Genomic DNA, 23486 nt, shown 5'->3' on the forward strand with positions numbered 1-23486 from the left:
TCGAATGCCAGGAAGGCTATTAACATATTCAATTGGATCAATGAACCTCTGCCATTGACTTGAAAATTAATTTGGCAGGTTTTAGGTGGCATATATTCAAATTAGAACAGTTTCCTTTGTCGAGGTTTTTATAAATTTCACATTCTAATTTACATTCGAATTGGGGATTAAAATTTGAATGTATGAATTTTGACACCCAAAAAGAAACAAATTTTAATTTAATATTCAACCCTTAATAAATCTGCCCCTTAATGTTTCAATTTTTACCAGACTTAAGTTATGGTTAGGCAAATTACAAAATATTCCTGTTTCAGTAATACCTCATGTTGCAAACAGTATAGGTCCTATATCTGTATAATTTTTCTTATTAATACATAAAACTGTTACCAGTCTTGCAAAAACCCATCATTTAGCATTTTAGTTTGATGTGTTCAGAAATTACTAACACTAGCAATGTATAAATCTTTTCAAACAAAAGAGATATATGTGTTAATGTATTCAATAACAACTCATAGCAGACACCTTTTATGTGAATTTCACCAGTTCCAGCAGTCAGCTGCTTCTTCCCTATAGATAGATTAACAGAGGAATAAAAATTACCCGGCAAAAAGGAGTGATGGTTCCCTGCAAATGTTTGGTTCAGAAAACATTTTAATTGTTCCCTTACACAGATGGTACATGTGTTACTGTGGTTAATGATATAGTCTGATGAGTTCTTTAGGTTTTGATTCCTTCCACTCTGCAAATTAGATCAAATACCTTGCTTGTGATTGTTGAGTGCAAAAATGCAATGAAAAGATGAGCATTATAACATAACCTTTCTTGTGAGCTCTGAGAAAATATCCACAACTGGGTCAAATTTAAGAACTAATATAATGAATGTAGAAAAATTACATTATCATAAATTATCCTTCATCTTGGCAAATCCTTGATCAGTCAATACTAGTGATGGGTGAATTTATTCCAGGTGTGAATTTCTGCATTTCACCGGCGCCGAATAAATTCGGAAAATTGTACAACAATAAAACGGATGGCCATTGACTGTAATGCGAGTGAAATATTTCCGGCGCTGACATTTTTCGCCCATCACTAGTCAATAGTCCTTCTGTTGGGTACAAATAAACACATACTTATCAGTTTCTGTAAGCAAATCTGTAACAGTGTGTCATTAAATTACATGGGGATTACATGGGGTTGTTAATCTGTTTTGGACTATTGCCTTGTCTTTTAGTAAAACTGTATTTTCTCCCTCACTAAAAAGCAATCCAACCCTTTCTTGAATCTAAACTAATGCATCTGTCAGTAAAACAACTTTAGAGAGGGAATTCACAATGTAAAATCTATCACTGCAAAAAAATATTTAGATAACTAAACCTCTCTTTGTACTACTAATAGCCATCTGCAGTGGGATTTGTCCCAACCACATACATGTCTGCACCTAAAACTCAAATGGTCTTCTGTCCCATCATATCCTGCTTCTGACTCCCAGCTTGCATCCACCAACTAGGAACATGAATAAGTGGAAGACGATCTGTATCTTGCTTCTTTGGTTTTGTGCTACCCTGCAGTAGTTGCCAGGGGAGGTTTGCTACTGGTTACAAACCTATAGAGTGGGGTCTAGTTCTCCTTTCTTCCAATCTCAGTGGATACCCTCTTGTATGCTGGAAGGATCAACCAGTGAATAAAGTAGCAGAGAGTTTATTGTATGGCCCATTTATATAATGAAACATAGTTATCATATCACCCTTAAGCACCCCTTCTCTAGCATAAACAATCCTAGCTTGGCCTTTCATGCCAATTAACTTTTGATTTCCTATTTCAATAATATAATTTTTAAGCAGGAGATAAAAATATTGAATTGCATCAGGGTCGGACTGGACATTATTGGCCAACCGGATTACAAACCCTGAGGGCCCCATGCGAATGCGCGAACGGTGGCGCGCAGCACGCTTGTGCCTAAAGCCAGCACGCAGGCAACTAAAGCCGGTGCACAACACGCATGCACCTAATGCTGGAGGCATGGAATTTTGTGAAAAATGTAGGTCTGAATTCAAAAGGAATGAAGGTCAGTAGCTTCTGCACTAGTTGTGATGTTTGCTGATTTTATGCTGTTTGGTAAAATAAACTGTTAACCTCCGCAATTTTCTCTTTTGCATATACCAACTGTCTGTTCCCAGTATCTGTGAAGAATATGGTGGCTGGGACGTCTGTTCCCTTAATTTCCTGGTCAACAAGTCATAGTACTTCTAACCCCATCCCCTTCCAGGTAGATTTTATGGTTATATGTACAGGAAGTGTATATGTGTAGGTAAGGGTAGCTCCCCCACTAGGGGCTTGAAGAGAAAAGTAACAGAAAATACAACATCTTATATACATCCTTGGTATAGAAATCACAAAAGTCAACTTTAAACAAACTGATTATGAGATCAATTTAAATAATGTAAAAAAACGAAATTTCTGCAAGTGGCTCATATATGTTTTCAGTGACAAATGGCTCATATATGTTTTCAGTGAGGTTAAATTAGGCTGTCCATAGCCTACTTCGGGAGCATCCTGGTGGCTCCTGGAGCAGTCAGACGGGAATGGAAGAATAGGATTCAAAACTCAAGAAACCCTCAAGTGACAGACATAGGCCAGTTGTGGGATCAGCTGCATGTTTTTTTGTTGAATAATAAAAAAGAAAAATCTTACACTTCACTACACACTATTTCAGTATTTTTATTGTCTCTCTTAGCCTACTGTATGTCTGTATGGCTGTCTTATGTTAATATTGTTATAGTTATTAGAACTCTTTTAGAGTGGCTCTTGTCAGAGTAGATAGGTAATATCTTGGGGAAATCTAAGTGCTGTTAATGGGGAAACCTGAGAGCACAGAACAATAAATTATACTCATTAGTTGCATCATCCCCAAGATCCTATTTCCCTTATGTAAAAGTCAAAGCTTACTGAGTCATTATCTTGCTTCAGATATAAGTAACATAAAATTGTCCTGCCTGTCTTGACTTTATGTATTTTTGTATACTTTTAGTAAATTAGATTATATTTCTTATATACTCTTGTATTTTGAGGGCTCATTTACAAGCACAATTGCTTTTGTAAATAAGAGTAAAAATGATAAAGTATTTACAAAGGCATTTAAGCCACATTTGCTTATTATCTGACAATGAGCCCTCCCAGCTTGCTCTGAAGAATTGTATACTATTTTTTGCATGGATGAACTGTCTGGGACTATTGCTAATTTCAGGGTTCCTATTTTGCCCATAGCTGCAACTTGTGCAATGCTAATCAGATGGCAATTCTTTTTTTGACTCTGCACACAGGCCCATATTTACATAGCGGGCACCCCTAGGCTAGCTGACGTTCGTTGTCCCTATTCCCTCCCTTTCTTTCACGCAAAATTTCATCATTAGGACCTGAGCAATAGGGATTGGTTCACAAGAAATTTAAAAAAACTATTTTATCTCCTGCACATCCCCAGTTTTTCTGAACCAATGTGGGTGTGGTTGGGCAGCATGCCGCCCCCTAAAATCGTGCTGCCTTAGGCTCGGGCCTTTGTGGGCTTTCTACAAATCTGGGCCTGTCTGCACACCTCTGTACACATAAATAAAGTGAGAAAATAATATTGTTAAATCGGGTTGAAAAAAAGACAGTCCATCAAGTTCAACCCCTCCAAATGAAAACCCAGCATCCATACACACCCCTCCATATTTTCAAATAAATTATATATACCCATATCTATACTAACTATAGAGTTTAGTATCACAAAAGCCTTTAATATTATGTCTGTCCAAGAAATCATCCAAGCCGCTCTTAAAGGCATTAACAGAATTAGCCGTCACAACATCACCCGACATGCATTCCACAACCTCACTGTCCTTACTGTGAAGAACCACCTATGTTGCTTCAAATTAAAAAAATTTCTTCTAGTCTGAAGGGGTGGCCTCTGGTACTGTGATCCTCTTTATGAGTAAAAAGGTCCCCAGCTATTTGTCTATAATGTCCTCTAATGTACTTGTAAAGTGTAATCATGTCCCCTCACAAGCGACCTTTTTTCCAACAACACCAACCTTGACAGTCTACCCTCATAATTTAAGTCTTCCACTCTCTCTCTGCACTCTCTCCAGCTCATTTATATCCCTCTTAAGGACTGGAGTCCAAAACTGCACTGCATACTCCAGATGAGGCCTTACCAGGGACCTATAAAGAGTCATAATTATTTTTGCATCCCTTGAGTTAATGCCCTTTTTTATGCAAGACAGAACTTTATTTGCTTTAGTAGCCACAGAATGACACTGCCCAGAATTAGACAACGTGTTATCTACAAAAACCCCAAGATCCTTCTCATTTAAGGAAACTCCCAACACACTGCCATTTACTGTATAACTTGCATTTATTATATTTTTGCCAAAGTACATTACGTTGCATTTATCAACATTGAACCTCTGCAAAGTGGCAGCATCCTGCACAATTTAGTATCATTTGCAAAAATAGAAACCGTACTTTCAGTGTCCACCTCTAGGTCATTAATAAACAAGCTGAAAAGCAAGGGACCTAGTACAGAGCCCTGTGGTACTCCACTACCAACACTGGTCCAATTAGAAAATGTTCCATTTACCACCACTGTTTGTAGTCTTTTAGCCAGTACTCTATCCAGGTACAAATACTATGTTCCAGGCCAACATTCCTTAATTTAACCAGTAAGCTTCTGTGTGGCACAGTATCAAATGCTTTAGCAAAGTCCAAGTTAATCACATCCAATGCCATATTGCCTGCCTGGTATTATTTGGTGGGTAACAATACTTATGTTTACTATATAACAATAAACAATGGCTATGACTGTTTACCCAGCAAGGCACATACAAGGACACTGGACTCCCCTTATCCTTAGTAGGTTTCTATTTACTGTACTGTTACTGACTAATCCATTAACTAATATATATATATATATATATATATATATATATATATATATATATATATATGTATATATATATATATAATATATATTAAAACAGACATTTATAAATTGTAAATCATAAAATAACCCTTGTATTACATAAGTAAAGAGGTTTGGCAATCACAGAGCTAAGCACCCTGGGATGAATACCATCTGGCCCCGGGCTTTTGTTTATCTTAACATGTTCTAGTCTCTTTTGAATTAACAAATTTAAAAAATAATTTTGGATTATTTGTACTGCTTGCTGCAATATAATTTTCCATATCTATTTTAGTTGCCTGATAGCTTTTTTTACATGCTTTATTGGCCTCCTTGTACCTTATAAATGATTTGGCTGTCCCAGCTAACTTGAAAGCCTTAAAAGCACGTCTTTTCTTACCCACCTCAACACCAACACTTCTATTGAACTAAAAAGGTTCTGCTTTGTAACGACGTTCCTTGCTTACAAGGGGAATATACTGACATGTATATTTATTAAGCAGCATTTTAAAGACTTCCCATTTTTGTTCTGTTTTTAACCCTGTTAAAAGCATTTCCCACTTAAAGGAAAACTATACCTCTCAAAAAATGTAGGTCTCTATAAAAAGATATTGTATAAAACAGCTTATTTGTAAAACCCTGCTTTATGTAAATAAACCATTTTCATAATAATATACTTTTTTTAGTAGTATGTGCCATTGGGTAATCATAAATATGGTAATCATATGATCCCAGGACAGCCCCCTGGGATCATATGATTCACGGTACCCACAAACATACCACACAAACTATACATGTTAGGTCACATAAGCCAATTAACAGACAGAGTTCTGTCTTTTGCTTCCTCACTTCTTCCTGTTACAGTAAGAGCTGTAGTATTTCTGGTCAGGTGATCTCTGAGGCAGCACAGAGACCATCACGAAATGGTGGTTCAAGGCAAGAGATGTAAATATTTACTTAAATGTATATTCCATTTTCATAAGATTCTTTAATATGCCACTTAAATTTATATAGACTGTTGCTCAAGTAATCATTTTGGGGTTATAGTTTTCCTTTAATATGTTGCAGAGATGCCCTTATACTGTCAAAGTTTGCACATCTGAAATGTAATGTTTTAGTTACTCTCTTATAGAATTGCCTCTGCAACAGAATCTCAAAGGAGACCAGTTGTGAAGTGCTTAGGCTCAGGGTTGTGGAATTCAGCAAAAACTGATTCTAACTACAAGATGTTGATACCCCTTTGTGATTACCAGTTCCTTACTGATGTCCAGAAACATAGTGCCTCTTTAGTACATACATTTTTATAACTAATATGAAATGAGGAGGAGGAAAGGATTACATTTTACTAAGTAAATTTTCCTCCAGAGCTAATTATATAGTGACACTGTCATGTGCTGTAAAAACCGGCAACATGACATTATTACCTTAATGATTAGAAGGCAAGGTTTTTTTTCCTTTATTCCTCCCCGCAAGAGAAGAGATAATTAAGGGTTTAAGAACAGAGAATTGAGGGTATGCAGGAGGTATGTATAACATAAAAAATACCTTTATATTTATTTGCAAGTTTAGAGGGTACACTGTGAACTGTGACCCCAGAAATATGGGGATGAAGACCACTTGCAAGAAGCGGATGAAGGGGCAAAAGACACAAGACACAAATATTTGATTAAAGCAGAACTCCGGCTTCCAAACCAAAATTTGATAAAGAGGCCCACATAACACAGAAACCCCTGAAATACCCATCACAGTTACCTGTTTCTTCAAAAAGTATCAATAAATGCCATTTTGTATTCTGCAATCCAGCTAGTTAACAGTTCTTATCTTTCTGCATCATTTGAAATCCTGGCAGGGATGGAGGGACTAAAACACTGATGTTACAAATCTCTCCACAACTTAAAGACAGCATGCAGAAACTACATAACCCACAATACATTGCACTGTGATGTTCTGTTCCTTATTGAAATCACGTGTGCAGGGAATTGTGGGCTCTGGAGGATGCAGTCTAAGGACAGCTGGCTGGTGATACAAAGTAGTCAGAAAGATCAGAATATCAGGGGGCTAGGCTTAGGGAATGGCCAGAAACCATTAAAATCATGAAAAGTATGCATATTTTTTTTATTGATGTGTATTGCAAAGTTGCTTGAAATTATGTTTACTTTTCAAAAAGCTAGTTATGTTTTTGTGGAGTTCCCCTTTAAGCATAGGCCTCTTGCCTTTTATTAATTGAATCACCCCCCATCACTGGATTTGAAAAGATGGGTCACAAGGATGAGGCTACAGTATTTATTTATCAAATTTTTAAAGATGAGTCTATTAATATTTCACTATGTACACTGTATATATCTGTATTGTAACTTGATTAACAGTGTGCCTAGATTACCATTTAGGGTGAGCCAGTAAGTAGCCTCTGGTGCTTAAAGCAATTGTGAGTAATATCTACAATCCTTCCCTGGGGTTTGTATTTATTTTCTAGGGTTTCATATCTTTATTCATAGAATAGAATGTTGACTGTTTAATGAAACTGTTAATGTGTAAATTAAATGTTAATCTGTGTGCGCCTTTACAATGTTAAGGAATATTCCTTAGGACCTGTGCAAAATCCTGTGTGTGTTACAAAAAATGCTTTTCATCAGGTTAATGAAATAAAAATTCCTTTCTTAGGAATCATTCTCCTTAATAAATCTGATGCTTTTCCTGCCAGCAATTTTAGTGTCCCTCTATAATAGGATAAGCAGATGCACATTTCCAGATTTTATGATAAATGTAATAGTTTGTTGATTCACATACATCTTCTAGAAAATATTGTGTTTCATAGAAGTAGTATGGATTAAACATTATTTTGTCAAAACCAATTTATAAAAAACTCAGCTGGCAGAATATACCCTTTTCATCTTATTCCAGGTTGCAATTCAGAATGTCCCTTTATTCAATAACTTATTTGGAAGGATTCCCTTGGGAAGCTACTGAGGAATGCTAGTGAGTCTGGCTAAAGGAACAGAACAAAATAGAAGCAATGATATGACCATCTCTCTTGGTTTTTGCTTACTGCAAGCAATATAACCACACATGGCCTATTATTCTAGGTAAATGAGTATTACAGAAGCAGTGGAAACATTTGACTTAGATTTTTCCATCTGGGTGCCCTCCCCCTCATCTCAGGTTGTTCTGTTTTAGGTTATATTTAGCAACAGGAAGCTGTTGGGTAGTAGATAGTTAAGTAAGATAACGTTTTTTTTCAATAGAAAAAAGTTTACCAGAGCTAAATATATACCCAGCTGTTACCATAAATAGCATGCACTTTTAGAAACCAGAGCTGCATTGAGTTTCTAGCCTGCCACGGTTTCCTTGGTTCTTATGAGACTGCAATTACTGCGTGGGTGGAGGAAGGTTGTCAGGTGTCACTTATCTTATCATGTGCTGTGGTGGTTGAGCACAGGCAGGAAGAGCAAGCCTTAAAAAAACACAAGTCTTCTCTTAATAATTTGCCCTTTGCAGAAACAGAGTCTTATCTGACCACCCACGTTCATATGGTTGCTGACGTTGTGCTCACTTCATTTGCACAGGATATTTTTATATCTATTGTATTCTTTTGAGGAACCGACAGAGAAGGCTGCCACGTAATGATTTATCTCTCCCTCCGAATAGGCTACCCTGAAATGTAATTTCAATGCAGCTAAAATGAAGAAAACTGCTCTCAAAAGATAGGGTAAATCAGCAAAACTTGGATACCTTACTTATCACCAATTAGCCCCAAATGAAGGAATTAGATCATCATTATTATTGTTTTTATTTTTCCCCTGAGTATTACAACATATAAATTACAGCCATTATATCTCGTGCAATAGTTTTTGGTTTATTAATGACTTTGGACCTATACTTCACTATGAACATTGCTCTACAATCAACTAAAATCCTTAAAGGGGAACTATCTCAAAAATGAAAATGTAATATAAGCTTTATCATACTGAAATAAGAATCTTTATAAATATTATATATGTATTTCTTTATTCTCTCTTCATGCAGGACTCAGATTTTGAACTAAAATATATTCCAGCACAAACAAAATCTAAGTAAATAACTTACTGGCACAAATCCTGCATGTAGAGAGACAGGATTTCTGGTGATTGTAAAGAGTGAGTTCTAATATTATCTTCTAGGCAGAAGGAATACCCCCCCAAAAAAAGTTATATTAGACCTCACTGTCATTAGAATTATACTTTCTGCTCCTGCATGAAGAGTGAATGAGAGACAGATGCTAACAAGAGGGTTAGTAAGGAGTACCGATTAATTAAAAAATGGGTCACAATTTTAAATTGATTATATTTTGAAATGTCTTATTTTCAGTATGATGAAGCTTTTCTCAATAGTTTCTATAAAAAGTCAAAGGGGGGAATGTAATTAAAGTCGCAAAGAGAAAAACAATTGCCACCAATAAGAATAAAAATCCACATCTCGCAATGTAATGTTGTATCTTAAAATGTTATTGCATTGCGAATTTTAAGTGCTTAAAGGTGTCGTAATCTTTTGGAGCAAACATAATGACTTTTTTCAGTAAGAAATTTTATTACATTTACTGCGCATTGACGCAAACTATAACATCCGCAAATGGTCTTCCACTGTCGGAAGTGGTCACTAAACAGTTTCCGTGTTCACAAAAGCTATATATAATTCGTGCAAAGCAAAATTTGTTTGCGCAAAGGCATAACTTTTTCACATTGTGAATAGTTTTTCCATTACCGACTTTTATTACATTCCCCCAAAAAAGTATTATTCAGTTTGTTGCTATGGTAATATACTATATAGTGTCTGTGATTTAATCTCTACAACAGCTCTTGTTGGTTTATTCTGTTGTAAACCCAGACTGGCAGTGACGCAAGTTTTGAACATTCCAGTGAGTCTGGTGCACTCTTGAGCTTTAAGGGTCTTCCTAATCATTTCCAACAGCACTGCTGTACTAGAGCTGTTTTGCACTTGCAAAAATACATACTAACTTATTATTGTGCCGTGTTTCCAAATTCACTTCAATGCAGTGGTGAAATTAAATATTATGCAACTTTATGTAGACTGTGCATAAGCTGCATTTTCTTTCAGTTCTTTTTAAAAATCCATAAGTATTGTATTTGCAGCATTAAAATTTCCTGAATACTATATTTCCTCCCTTTGTCCTTAATGAAATGTTGTTGAAGTGGAAGCCTGACCGCTGGATGAAAGGCACTACCCCAGCCTGCCCAAGGGTTATGTAGAGTTATTTTTATGACAGCCTCTGCTGTGAAAAATCTGCTTTTAATGTGGTAGAATTTTCAACACAGAAGGGGAAATGTACAATGCAATCACAGCTGCAAAGCACCACTGTGATATCGAATACATTCGCACGGCCTTCATCAACAGAAATATCATAGACACCCTCACTTGAAAACGAAAGTGTATTAGAATAACTTGTTACTTGTCAAAATGTTCTAGTGTCAATTAGTAATTATTACCTTAGTGTGCCCTATCAGTGGCCTGAAAATCACACACATGGCATGTCATTACCAAGTCACCTTCCTTTCTGTACTTCCATTTCCCAAATCACATAAATATCAATTGCATTTTGTCCTTTGTTTACTGAGGTGGAAGAAAGTTTAGCATTTTCTGTTACTGAGTTACTAACTAAAATCAATCAGCCTTGCAACATCCTTTGCCAGTTTTAGTATAGGTTTCATGATTCAAGATAAGTAATAACAATGTTCAAAAATAGAAAATTAAATATGAAACTTTGTGTATAAATGTTAAAAAAAAGTAACAAATTAATGTTCTATTATTGTGACTTCGGGAAGTAGGTTATGTACAGAAAATGTATAGAAAAAGTCTAACACAGTCAGTTAAATGAATCCATTAAATATTTTTGATTTCATGTTTTAATTAATAGCACTGCATATTCATTTTGACCATGCCTATTCGAATATTGACTGTTTATATTCATTAGGGTACCAGAATAAAGAGAGAGATTAGCTATGACCACTGTGCAAGCTCCTGTTCTCCTCAGTTGGTGATTGGTGCAGACAGCTTGAATTATGGAGCTCGCTCTGCAGCATTTAGCTCACAAGGAATATCATACTGTACTTTGAGATATAATCCTAACCTGAATATGTCAGTGGACCGTGCAGAGTCTTTTGTGGCTTTGTATGTCTGCTGAGCAACAAACAGTTCATCATCCTCAACACACACTTTACACTGCTTGGAATGTTACAAATCCTTTTAGACACACCATAAACATTTCTCAGAAATCAGTGGAAATCGATTTGATTGTGGCTTGAGATATTAGCACCATTATAGTGAAAGTTATAAAATATTATATAACTGCAGATATGTATGTCTTGAATGTTTAAAATATAAAGTTACACGCTGCTAGGAGATACAGTTAGGCCCATAAATCTTTTGGAGCATGCATTTCACTTGTAGAAGACAAGAAGACAGAAAGGCCCACAAACAAACAGCAACTGAAACCCGCTGCAGCAGAGTCGGGCCAGGCACCCTAGGCAACCTGGCCGGTGGCGACGCCGGCTGAGAGTGCACATTGAAGTTTGCGCGCGCAAATATGCAGATTGACGCTGGTGCAGAACGCCTGTGCGAGTTGGTGCTAGCGGCCGCGCGTGCAAAGGACTCAAAAAGACGAATATTCCGCAAAGGAGAGAGGGTCCAAACTTGGGGTAGGCGACAGCAAAGCTGGGGGGGGGCGCCAGGCACATGCCTACTCTGACTACCCCTTGGCCCTGCGCTGCAGTAAAGGCCTGGCAGAGCATTAAAAAGGAGGAAACCTAGAATCTGGGGATGTCCATGAGTTCAAGACTTCAGTCTGTCATTGCCAGCAAAGGGTTTTCAACCAATTATTAGAAATGAACATTTTATTTTCAGTTTTTTAATTTGTCCAGTTGCTTTTGAGCCCCTGAAATGAAGCGATTGTGTTAAAGGCTTTAGTTCTATAGTTCTAAAGGCTTTAGATTTATGCAATCTTTTTGTTAACCCATTGAGTTAAAGCTGAAAGTCTGCAGTTCAACTGCATCTAAGCTGTTTCATTTACAATTCATTGTGGTGCAGAACCAAAATTAGAAAAAAATTGTCTCTGTCTAAAAATTTATGGGCCTAACTGTAGATATGATGTGTGGGTATGCCATTTATACATTCAATAGATTAATATATTGTAGCAGAAATCTGATATAAACTGCTCCTCAAAAAGGTTATCTGAAAAGGACAAATATATCAATACTACTCTCTTTTAATCTAATCTATGGCATTTTAACTTGGTTTAACTCATTTTCAATATGCACATTGCTAAAAAAATAAATGTAATGTTCTTTGATGTTATGACAATTAAAAGAATAATACTAGATTCTTCTCTAAGTCATCCATAATCGTATCACAGCATGTATTATTGATAGCACCTACATGACTGTAGGATAAAACATATATTAAATATCAGGTAGCATCAGCATTGGCAGTAACACAAAAGATAAATTATGCTGTTTTGCGTATAATAAAAATATGACATTTACGGGTTGAATTCTCCTTTAAAGTTCCAAAGAAGTGCACCTCACTTGTTCTTGTTACTTCTGTGGATGCAATGTAAACATTTCTACAACAGTAATGTTTGAAACACTAGACCTAACTGAATAATGTACGCCTTGGGTGCAATTAAGGTGAATATAGTGTTAGTAGGTGCTAGGCACCTTAAAGGAGAACTAAAGCTTAACTAAATATGTAGGCTAGAAATTTGTGCATTATGTTTTGTGCGTCTGTACACTTTCCAAGATGGTGAACCATTGTGACAAGTTTAAAGTCTTGCATCATTGCTGCTATTGAGAAGCTGAAACTTTAGGTTTGTACAATAAGTTAAGTATATAAAATATGGCATTTTTAGCTATATTCATTTTTAGGCTTTAATTCTCCTATAAGGTGAAATGATCCTTATAAGAACAAGCAGATACAAAGTAGTTTCTTCTTGCTTGAGAAATTGAACAGAGCTAGAATAACTGGGGTTTCTGGTTTTTTTTTGCATTTTAGCCTCCCACACAATTTCAGACTACAGTATGTGCTCAGAAAGACAAAAGCCAAAGTTGTTCCAGTAATATCAGCCAAAGAAGTAGGTGTTCAAAGAGATTAATTTGGCTACTTGTACTGCCTTCTAACTATCTTATGGAAATAAGTCTGTCTGAGCTTGGAACTTGCCTTGCGTTTTGGGAAAAACGTTTCCATTCCTCTTGGTCGTGTTTGTACTTAATGTGTGTGATTATGTACCATGGAATGTCTATCAGAACAATACTTGTCAGATTTATATTAAATTATATTATTAAAGATGATATTTATAAAAGGTATTTTTATAATTATAAAGCTGCTTATACTTCTTACATTGTATTATCAGTGAACGGATGTAAAACACTGTTATAATCTTCACTGGCAAACAGATGTATAAGCAAATATTTCAGATGTATGAACAGTGAAGTGAAATTTCTGTTTGGATAAAACGCTCATTTACAAACACACGTTTTCCCACCCAGAATTCCTGGGTTCCTACTAGACAGCATGTATCACAACTTGCATGTGACTCACCAATGATACAAATTAGTGTTTCACGCCTCAGTGACATGTGGCATCAAAACTGCCTTTGTCATCCAGTTCACTTGATGCAAGTAATTTGTTAGGCCCATAAATCTTTGGACAGAGACAACTTTTTTCTAATTTTGGTTCTGTACATTACCACAATGAATTTTTTTTTTTTTTTTAAATAACTGTTTATTGAGAGTTTTATACACAAAAAGAAAACATAAAAAGGGGGGTAAAACAGAGGGGGGAGTATGACATGGAAGGAAGGAAAATACAGTGCTGTAGATACAAGCCATATCGAAATCTCCATTACAATAATAAATGACAACATAGGGTCACACAGCGAAACCATTAAAAAAAAACACAATGCATTTTAAATGAAGCAACTCAGATGCAGTTGAGCTGCAAAAAAAAAAAGTTTGCATAAAAATGTGAGGAACTAACAACAAAGGTCAAAGGAGCTCTCCATGCAGGTGAAACAAGCCATCCTTAAGCTGCAAAAACAGAAAAAACACATTTGAAAAATTGCTACAATATTAGGAGTGCCAAAATCTACACTTTGGTACATCCTGAGAAAGAGGAAAGCACTGGTGAACTGAGCAACGCAAAAAGACCTGTGCGTCCACGGAAGACAACAGTGGTGGATGATCATAAAATCATTTCCATGGTGAAGAGAAACCCCTACACAACAGCTAAACACCCTCAAGAAGTAGGCGTATCGATAGCCAAGTCTATCATAAAGAGAAGACTGCATGAAAGTAAATACAGAGGGTGCACTGCAAGGTGCAAGCCACTCATAATAATATCATTCTATAAGAATAGAAAGGCTAGATTGGACTTTTCTAAAAAAACATCTAAAATAGCCAGCACAGTTCTGGAAAAACATTCTTTGGACAGATGAAACCAAGATCAACCTCTACCAGAATGATGGCAAGAAAAAAGTATGGAGAAGGCGTGGAACAGCTCAAGATCCGTACCAAATCTCTATAAAACATGGCGAAGGCAGTGTGATGGCTTGGGCGTGCATGGCTGCCAGTGGCACTGCCATGTCATTGCCAGCAAAGTGTTTTAAACAAAATGTAGGAATGTGTAAAATAGCCACCCCTAGTATTTTGTGCAGGCAATCCCTCAATGTTATGGACACCTAAATGGGTCCTAAAATACAGTTGGGAGGGGTACTGTTTGCTCTTTTCTGCTCTAAGCTAGGCCCCTGCTACTTTTAACAGTGACCAGCAGATGGCACTGTGCTGGGATATAAGAGGCTCTGAAGCCATGCTTTCAGTCGTCCATTTTGTGTTAGCTCTGACCTGAACAGGCAAGGCAGAGCTCTGTGGAACCTAGACAGGTCAGGTCTAGTAAGAATAGGATACTCACCATTATAGGTCACTCTAGGAGTGACAGACAGACAGGTTATTTAGCTGAGCAGCTCCAGGCTCCGACGAGGAGAGTCAGAGGGATTGGGATCCCGGGTACTAATAGCCCAGAAGTAGGGACTAAGTGTATAGGAACAGGGTAGATAGATTCCCACTTAGGGAAAGGCTGAAAGCTGGTTGTTCCTTTATTGCTGCTGAGCATGTCCTCTGGCCTGTGGGGACTAATATTGACCAAAAGGTGCTGTGAGTATTGCTTATTCAATGTGATACCAAATTCCGTCATGCTCTATTGTATACTCCACTGAGGATAGTGTATGTTCAATAAATCAGTTCATGTTTAAGTTATAAGAACCACTGGCGCCCAATTATTAAACCCTGAATCCAGTTACAGTTGCGCTACACCCTGCCTCCACACCGTTGCGAGGGCTCACTCCCTAAGATTACAGGTCTCATCCGGTGCACATTTATTGGGAGTGGAGCTCAATAGTGGTGTAAATAACACACAATTTACTATAGCGCTACAAAAGTATAAGAAATTAACATTTTATTTTCAGTTTTTTAATTTGTCTAATTACTTTTGAGCCCCTAAAATGAAATGTTTGTGTTAAAAAAAGGCTTTAGTTTCTCACATTTTTATGTAATCTTTTTGTTCAACCCACTGAATTAAAGCCGAAAGTCTGCAGTTCAAATGCATCTGAGTTGTTTAATTTAAAATTAATTGTGGTAATGTACAGAACCCAAATTAGAAAAAAGTTGTCTCTTTCCAAAGATTTATGTACTTAACTGTAGATGCTACTGGAACTCTGATACTAGGAGTTAATTCCATGGTTTCTTGCATCCATTTGCCCTTGTTAATGTGGTTATGTTAATGGGATGGGCGAAGTTTTTTGCCTTGTTTCGCCACTGAAATGATGCGATAGACTTGTCTGGCGGTGCACATCCAAAAAAAAACAAAAAACGATGCACGTCAAAAACATTTTGACGCCCATAGACTTTAATGGGCGTCAGCGACATTTCGCCGGTGGCAAATTTTTGTCAAAACGAAACAGGTCAAATTCGCCCACCCCTACTCAGAAGCAATAACCCACAGCAATCACCAGGTTGTATTTACTGATAACTGTCTTGTTGTGCTGTGGGTTTTTGCACCTGGACATATTGCCTTTTGTCACAAAAGGGTGGTTTAATGCAAGAACCTTTCTTTAAAGCCTTTAAATGCATGCACTTTGCACATTGCATTTGTAAATTCAAGCCTTAATACACAAAAAAAAGAGCACATATCACCTGAAACAGTGCAAGCTGTGTTGGCCTGATGGGGGAAACAATATATATGTTTGCAGTTAGTATTTTTTTTAATAGGAGAGTGTTTGTTTATATTGTGCCAGTATATACAATTCGTTTTTCAGCTGAATATTAAAGGGATACTGTCATGGGAAAAAAATTTTTTCAAAATGAATCAGTTAATAGTGCTGCTCCAGCAGAATTCTGCACTGAAATCCATTTCTCAAAAGAGCAAACAGATTTTTTTATATTCAATTTTGAAATCTGACATGGGACTAGACATAGTGTCAATTTCCCAGCTGCCCCAAGTCATGTGACTTGTGCTCTGATAAACTTCAATCACTCTTTACTGCTGTACTGCAAGTTGGAGTGATATCACCCCCCTCCCTTTTTCCCCCCAGCAGCCAAACAAAAGAACATTGGGACGGTAACCAGATAGCAGCTCCTGAAAGGTGGCCATACATGGAGAGATCCGCTCGTTTGGCAATGTCGCCAAACGAGTGGATCTCCCTCCGATATGCCCACCTTGAGGTGGGCAATATCGGGCTGATCCGATCGTGGGCCCTAGGGCCCAACGATCGGATCCTAACGATGCCTAACGGGCGATCCGACGGGATTTTTTGTCCCATCCGATCGAGATCTGGCCAACTTTCGGCCAGATCTCGATCGGTGAAGCCCCTCGGGGGGCCCCATACACGGCCCAATAAGCTGCCGACACGTTCTGTAGGCAGCTTTTATCGGCCCGTGTATGGCCACCTTAACACAAGATAACAGCTGCCTGGTAGATCTAAGAACAGCACTCAATAGTAAAAACCCATGTCCCACTGAGACACATTCAGTTACATTGAGAAGGAAAAACAGTAGCCTGCCAAAAAGCATTTCTCTCCTAAAGTGCAGGCACAAGTTACATGACCAGGGGCAGCTGGGAAATTGACAAAATGTCTAGCCCCATGTCAGATTTCAAAATTGAATATAAAAAAATCTGTTTGCTCTTTTGAGAAATGTATTTCAGTGCAGAATTCTGCTAGAGCAGCACTATTAACTGATTCATTTTGAAAAAATTTTTTTTCCCCATGACAGTATCCCTTTAAGTATGCAGCAGGTAAATTCTGTAAATTCTTTAAAGCTGTTAATTACACGCTAAAAAAGGTGTTCAGAAGTGTTTTAGAGTTGTAAAATCTTGTAGTTAATTTACACAGCAGAATATGCATTTTTTTCTTGAAACTTTAAAAAAGATTCAAGTAGAAGTTTAATTAACATGGACAATAATGAAAAACTCAGAAGTTGGTAAACAGGGAATGAGACTAGTTAAATAAAATAGATGTATACAGCACAATATCCATATATTTTTTTAAGCATCACCTTTTAAATTATATATTTATATAACCAGCTTGTTCTGATTTCAGAATACACTGTGCATAAGTTAAAGTGATAGAACAGGCACTGTTATGGGTTGGTGATAAAACAAAGAGAAGGAAAGGTTAAAACTAAGAAAGCTTTAGCAGAAATATCTATATAAATACACCAGTAAACCCTCAAAAGTAATGCTGCTCTGAGTCCTCTGTCAAAAGAAACACTGCATTTATTTCCTTATATTGTGTACACATGGACTTCTTTATCAGACTTTCTCCTTTTAAACCTTCAGGGCAAAGGCTTGAGCATGCTCAGTTTGCTCCTCTCCCTTCTCCCCAGCATCAGACTGAGCCAGCGGGATACAGAGAAAAAACCTGATGGGCCCCAGCCTTCACGGCCCCAGCAGCCCAGACAGCATGGCTAGACATAGCCGGCACTCCTGACCTCCCTCCCCCCGCCCGATCGTGTAAGCAAGGTGCGATATGCGAGCGAAGCTGGAACGCGCATGCGCGTGCGGGGGGGGGACAGAGGGATCCCGACGACTGGGGCAGCAGGGCCCTGCCACTGGGAGAGGGTAGCAGCGGGGACCCTGCTACTTGGGGGGCCAGGACGGGCCCTGACCTTCCCCCCCACCCCGCAGTCCGACCCTGGGCCCAGATCTGGTAGACATGGCCGGCGCTCCTGACCTCTCCCAGCCCGGAGATTGTAGCAATCAGGGACCCTGCCACTGGGGAGCAGCGGCGGGAGCCCTGCTTCCAGGGAACGGGGTGCGGCTGCAGGACCCTGTTGTGTCAGCCCCCTGACCCCCCCAGTCCGAGACTGCTCCCCCCCACCCCAGTGTAATCTGAGGCCAGAGCTATGAGCGAGCTGAGAGATTCAGGCAGGAGGTTATGTCACACCAAGCTAAAACGGTAGCTGCTATCTCAGACAAACAGGCAAAGCTTTTAGAGCTGTTTACTATATGTATGTAGTATGGTAAAGCACTCTACAGAATAAAAATAGCATTCTAGCTTGCACTATTGTGCCTAATCTATTGGCAATAAACTGCATCAGTAGCTTTCCTTCTCCTTTTAAAAGGGTTGCTATAAGTGTAACTGTCACATATACCCCAACAGCAATGAGATATAGCTGTCATCTTTGTAACAGATGCAGTATTTAGAAATGTATTTGCTTTTGGACCAAAGTCCAAAATCTCCTCTATGCTTTTAACAGTTTTGTCTCTGTGTATGCAGTTGACATTAAGGGACACATTTACTTTGCTCGAGTGAAGGAATAGAATAAAAAAAACTTTGAATTTCGAATGTTTTTTTTTGGCAACTTCGACAAACGAATTGGCTACTTCGACCTTCGACTACGACTTCGAATCGAACTAAAAATCGTTTGACTATTCGACCATTCGATAGTCGAAGTACTGTCTCTTTAAAAAAAACTTCAACCCCCTACTTCGCCATCTAAAACCTACCGAACGTCAATGTAAGCCTATGGGGAAGGTCTCCATAGGCTTTGCAAGCTTTTTTTGGTCGAAGAAAAATCGTTCGATCGATGGATTAAAATCCTTTGAATCAAATGATTGGAAGGAATTAATCGTTCGATTTTTCGTTCGATCGAACGAATTATGGTAAATCCTTTACCTTCGGCAGTCGAATATTGAGGGTTAATTAACCCTCGATATTCGACCATATGTAAATCTGCCCCTTATTGTTTTATGGGATCAAGATTGTTTATAGAAAGAAGACTGTAGAAATGTCAGCAGCAATGAGAGGATACTTAGTAAGAAGAAATGAGAGATCGAGGTACAATGTTGTTCGTGTATCTGAATACTAGGAGTTGGTACTGAGAATTAGAAAGGTTGAGGAGGCAGGCTTGTCAGTTGTTTAGGGGTTCAGCTTGAAAAATCACACTTGTGGGAAAGAGGGAGGGGAGGGCACAAATAGAGGGGAATTCAAAAATGACTATAGTGGGCTTTGAAATTTATAGGGAAGGTGCTGGCGGGACACTGGGAAAAAACCCAGTGGGCCCCTACCGTTTGTTGGCCCTGCCAGCCCAGACCCATTCCCTGTGCTTCTCCCTGACCTCCCCTCCTTGCCCCAACCGTTTCGCGTCTTGCAGGAAAAAAGGTACCATGGCGGGGGTCATTGGAGGGGGTTGTGTCTGGGGTTGTGGGCTGTTGGAGGGGGTTGTGTCTGTGACATGGGGGTCATTGGAGGGTGGTTGCGCCTGTGGTGTGGGGTCATCGGAGCAGGGCCGCTTCTGCCATGAGGCAAGGTGAGACCCTTGCCTCAGACGGCAGCGAGCGGCCGGTTACAAGGGGCGGCAAAAAGCCGCCTCTTGTAACTTTAAGAGCTGGGCTTCCAGGTTTAGCCGGAAATTCAGCTCCGCTAGTGCAGAGAGCGCCATTGCGCATAATGCACTAGCGATACAGCCCCCTTACACCCTCTCCGACGCTAATTTTTAAGAGCGGAGCGGGAGAGGAGAGGGCGGCATCTGAGTTGCTGCCTCAGGCGGCAGCAGCCCCAGGATCGGCGCTGCGTCGGAGTGTGGTTGCACCCTGAGGTAGGGGCCAAGGGGTGGTGTGGGTGCTCTTGACCTGCCCACCTGGTGGGCCCAGGACCCACAATCCAATGCTGAATGTCCTGTAAATTATATCCTTATAAATGGTGCTTAGTGATTTCAACAGTTATATTCGATTCTTAGTAAATTTAACAGTCCTTATGACATTCCTTCAGAACTTGACGTGTCTTCCAACAACTTTTTATCAAACATGAGGTTCTTCTAAGTAAATAAAGAATTTCCTCTTTTTCTAATTGATCCCAGGTCACATATCCCTTTTATAATAGCTTCCATACGTACTACAAGAGTTAGAAATACGTTTTAACACCACTTGAAGACATAATCATTGCGTTGTAGATGTAGCTCATTAATTTTGGGTGGTTTTATAAAAACGAAGCCAATGGATATCTTCACATAAAAGCATTTTATAAGAACAGCTGATTATTAGACCTACTTGGATTAGTAATAAGGAAAACCTCTTTTTCTAGTTGAAGTTGTTTTTGAAGTTATATTTTCCACATTTAAATAAGGAAGTTAAGTAACCCAAGAGCATCATTTTAATGTACATGATCCTGGACAACATTGAAATCACCAGTAAATGTTCATACTTCACTTCTAAAAACAGAGCCAGTAAAAATATAGACAAAATGTGTCTGCAATTATAATATAATTAAATTAGGTTGTTCAGTCTATCTAATTCAATAATTTTCCTTGTAAAGCTGGTCATACATTCCCACATTTGGTTGGACTGTATGTTCGTTTCCTGGTGGACTGGGTACAATCTATCCTGACAGAAAATTTATGTTGGTCAGTCAAAAGGTAGTGAAAAAGAGCCACAGCGTCACTTCCTGCTGTTCAGTTTGTTGAGGTAGGCAACCAAAAAAAAATAGAACAATATAAAAGTGGGTATATGGGTCAGCTTGTTTATGGCCACCTGGCTACATGACCATCAACAGAACATTTTCTGGGAAGGGGCATGTTGGTAAAAGAATTGCAAGTAATACTTCTATGAATATTTTGGTGTTTTAATACAGAAATTTACTCTGTCTGCACATATGCAGTGCTTGTCAGTGCAGAGATATGACATGAGTGAATACTAGCACATCAGCTGTTTCTCTGTGTGCATTTGCATACAGGACACATGTAGCACTAATCTGAGAGAAACACACATTGCAGTAGATAAAAAAAAGCCAATACCCGAGAGGCCCGTAGGTTTACCCGCAAGTCGGATGGGTTCGGGCCGACCTCAGCACTCCATTTGCGGGTAGGTTCAGGTTTGAGCCCTTCTGATTGCTCTCCCCGCCCGTGACCTTAGATTGTCGGCTTTCTGCTTCTGTTTTCTTAGACGCGTGCTTGCCCCATGCCTTTTTTTTTAATGTCATCAGCGGGAGGTGCAGGCCTTTAAATAGAGGGGAGGAAACGGGCTTGGGCAGGTGCGGGTCTTGTCGGGTGGTCAGAAAAAATTTGACCCGCACATCACTACCATGTATGCATAATACAGAACCATTTATGTTCCATATTCATGGCCGTGTTCCATTTGTTTGTTTTTTTGTGCAAATTGAAATAAAAATACAGTTGACAAAAAATTTAACTATTTACTTAAAGGTGAACTACCCCTTTATAATGCCTTCTTTACCTTTGTCCTTGGTTTTAGGCCAGTGGGATGGGGCGCTTTGTCACACATGGGACATTGCCTTTTCCATGACAAAAAGTTCACAAAAACATCTTCTCCTTGCATTAAAACAAATGTGCATTTTCAAACAAATTTGAATGAGTTTAGTTCTCACCAATCTACCATTACACATGATTCAGGGAAATATTTTCAAATTTTCCTCTGGAAGGATCTACTAGTGAACAAACCATCAGAAAGTTTAGTGTATAGTTCTATGATATATTTATATAGTTATCATATCCCACCATAAATGCTTTTCTTAACTTTCAAGCAAAACCAATTTGGCCAACCTTTATAATAACAACCAGCTTGGTTGCTCTTCTCTGGATTTTTCTGTTTCTGTTTTTACCTTTTGAGACTGGATGTACTGCAGCTTTGCTCCAAACCATTCTGCATAAAAGTGGCCTTATAAAACTGAACTAAGCTCTTTCAGTAGTGGAGGTTGTATAAAATCAGGCCCTGGGGCCTTGTTTACAGTAACTTTCCTTAACATTTGATCACTATAATCTGTATCTGCAACAGACAATTTGTTTGATCTAAACCATCTGTACTACTACAGAGAGGGTCCTGTAACGTTACCTTCTTTAGTGTATATTTTAAGACAAGGATACATTTCCAGGCCTGCACTTAGGCATTTTGGCACAAGCTGTTGTATCATATTGACTACAGTCACAGTGGATTGCAATTGTGGTCTAATGTTGCGCTTGCCACGGTACATGGTTAGATTCAGCTGCAGTCTGAGGCAGTCAGATCCATATTGCATCCCACTGACTGAGATCAGAATTACGATAAAACACAGGTGTGCAGGAGGCCTAAGGGTAGTGGTATACTGTAGTAGCATTTTTAAATCAGTATGAATGCCAGATTATATATTAGCCACATTTGAATGATAAAAATGCTGTATATGTATAATTTAATGATTTTGTTGGCTATAGCTGATTTATTGACCACAGTTTTTAATTACAATCAGGTGTAGGACTTTTGCAGAATGAGTTTTTCCTTGACCTGTTTAAATGCTGAGTGCTTTTGAAAAAGTTTCAACAATGGCAGTATACAAAGTTAACATTAATTTGCAGCTTGGATGGTACAGCTATGCAGAGTACCTTGCAAGGAACAAATAACTAACTTTCACTATTCATTTCCTGCATGTGTTATTCTTAGCAGCTGTGTAAATTTTCATTATGCAAACATAAGTTTTGCCCAAAATTGTACGTATGTGAATTCTAATGTTTTCTATAGTACCCCTTCCCTTTTTTGCATTACGGTCTTCTTGCCTGTTGAAAGAAACAAATCTGCTTAACGTGCTTTGTTTCATTCTACAGAAAACAACATCACAGCCATGCATGTGGGATTTCTAAGGGACACAGGTAAAAAAGCATATACACATAAGCATTGTATTAATGGGGTTTCTTGTACTAGGCTGTACAGCAAGGGCCAATTCTGCATTATTTCTTGTGGAATATGAATTATCCTGTCACTGCTATGATGTAACTTTTTCACATCTGATTTATATATGTATACCTAGAAATTGATACATTTTATTCACTTTCCATCTTCTCTTTTCCTACTTCTGTCTTTCCTGTTTTATGGTGCTGTTTAACAGTATTAATTGTGGGGGGTCTGATCAGTTTTCTTTTGGAAAATCTGATCAAATAAACCTTAAGCAAATAATTCTAGTTTTTCTCCATAATAATAAATCAGTATCTTCTACTTGATAATTAATAGGGATGGGCAAATTTTTTCG

General features: G+C 38.4%; 1 protein-coding gene across 3 annotated transcripts in view; it reads left to right on the forward strand.

Annotated features, from left to right (window-relative positions):
* hivep2.L (human immunodeficiency virus type I enhancer binding protein 2 L homeolog) overlaps nt 1-23486 on the forward strand; it is a 183232-nt gene that overhangs the window by 132342 nt on the left and 27404 nt on the right. For 2 of the 3 annotated variants that reach the window (XM_018263219.2, XM_041562849.1), the window contains one exon: nt 23065-23109. The exons of the other annotated variant lie outside the window; for it this stretch is intronic. The gene's annotated coding sequence lies outside the window, so the exon portion shown is untranslated. The remainder of the gene's footprint in view (nt 1-23064; nt 23110-23486) is intronic. 3 annotated transcript variants of the gene reach the window in all.

The sequence above is a fragment of the Xenopus laevis genome, chromosome 5L (assembly GCF_017654675.1).
Source record: "Xenopus laevis strain J_2021 chromosome 5L, Xenopus_laevis_v10.1, whole genome shotgun sequence".
Lineage (NCBI taxonomy): Eukaryota > Metazoa > Chordata > Amphibia > Anura > Pipidae > Xenopus > Xenopus laevis.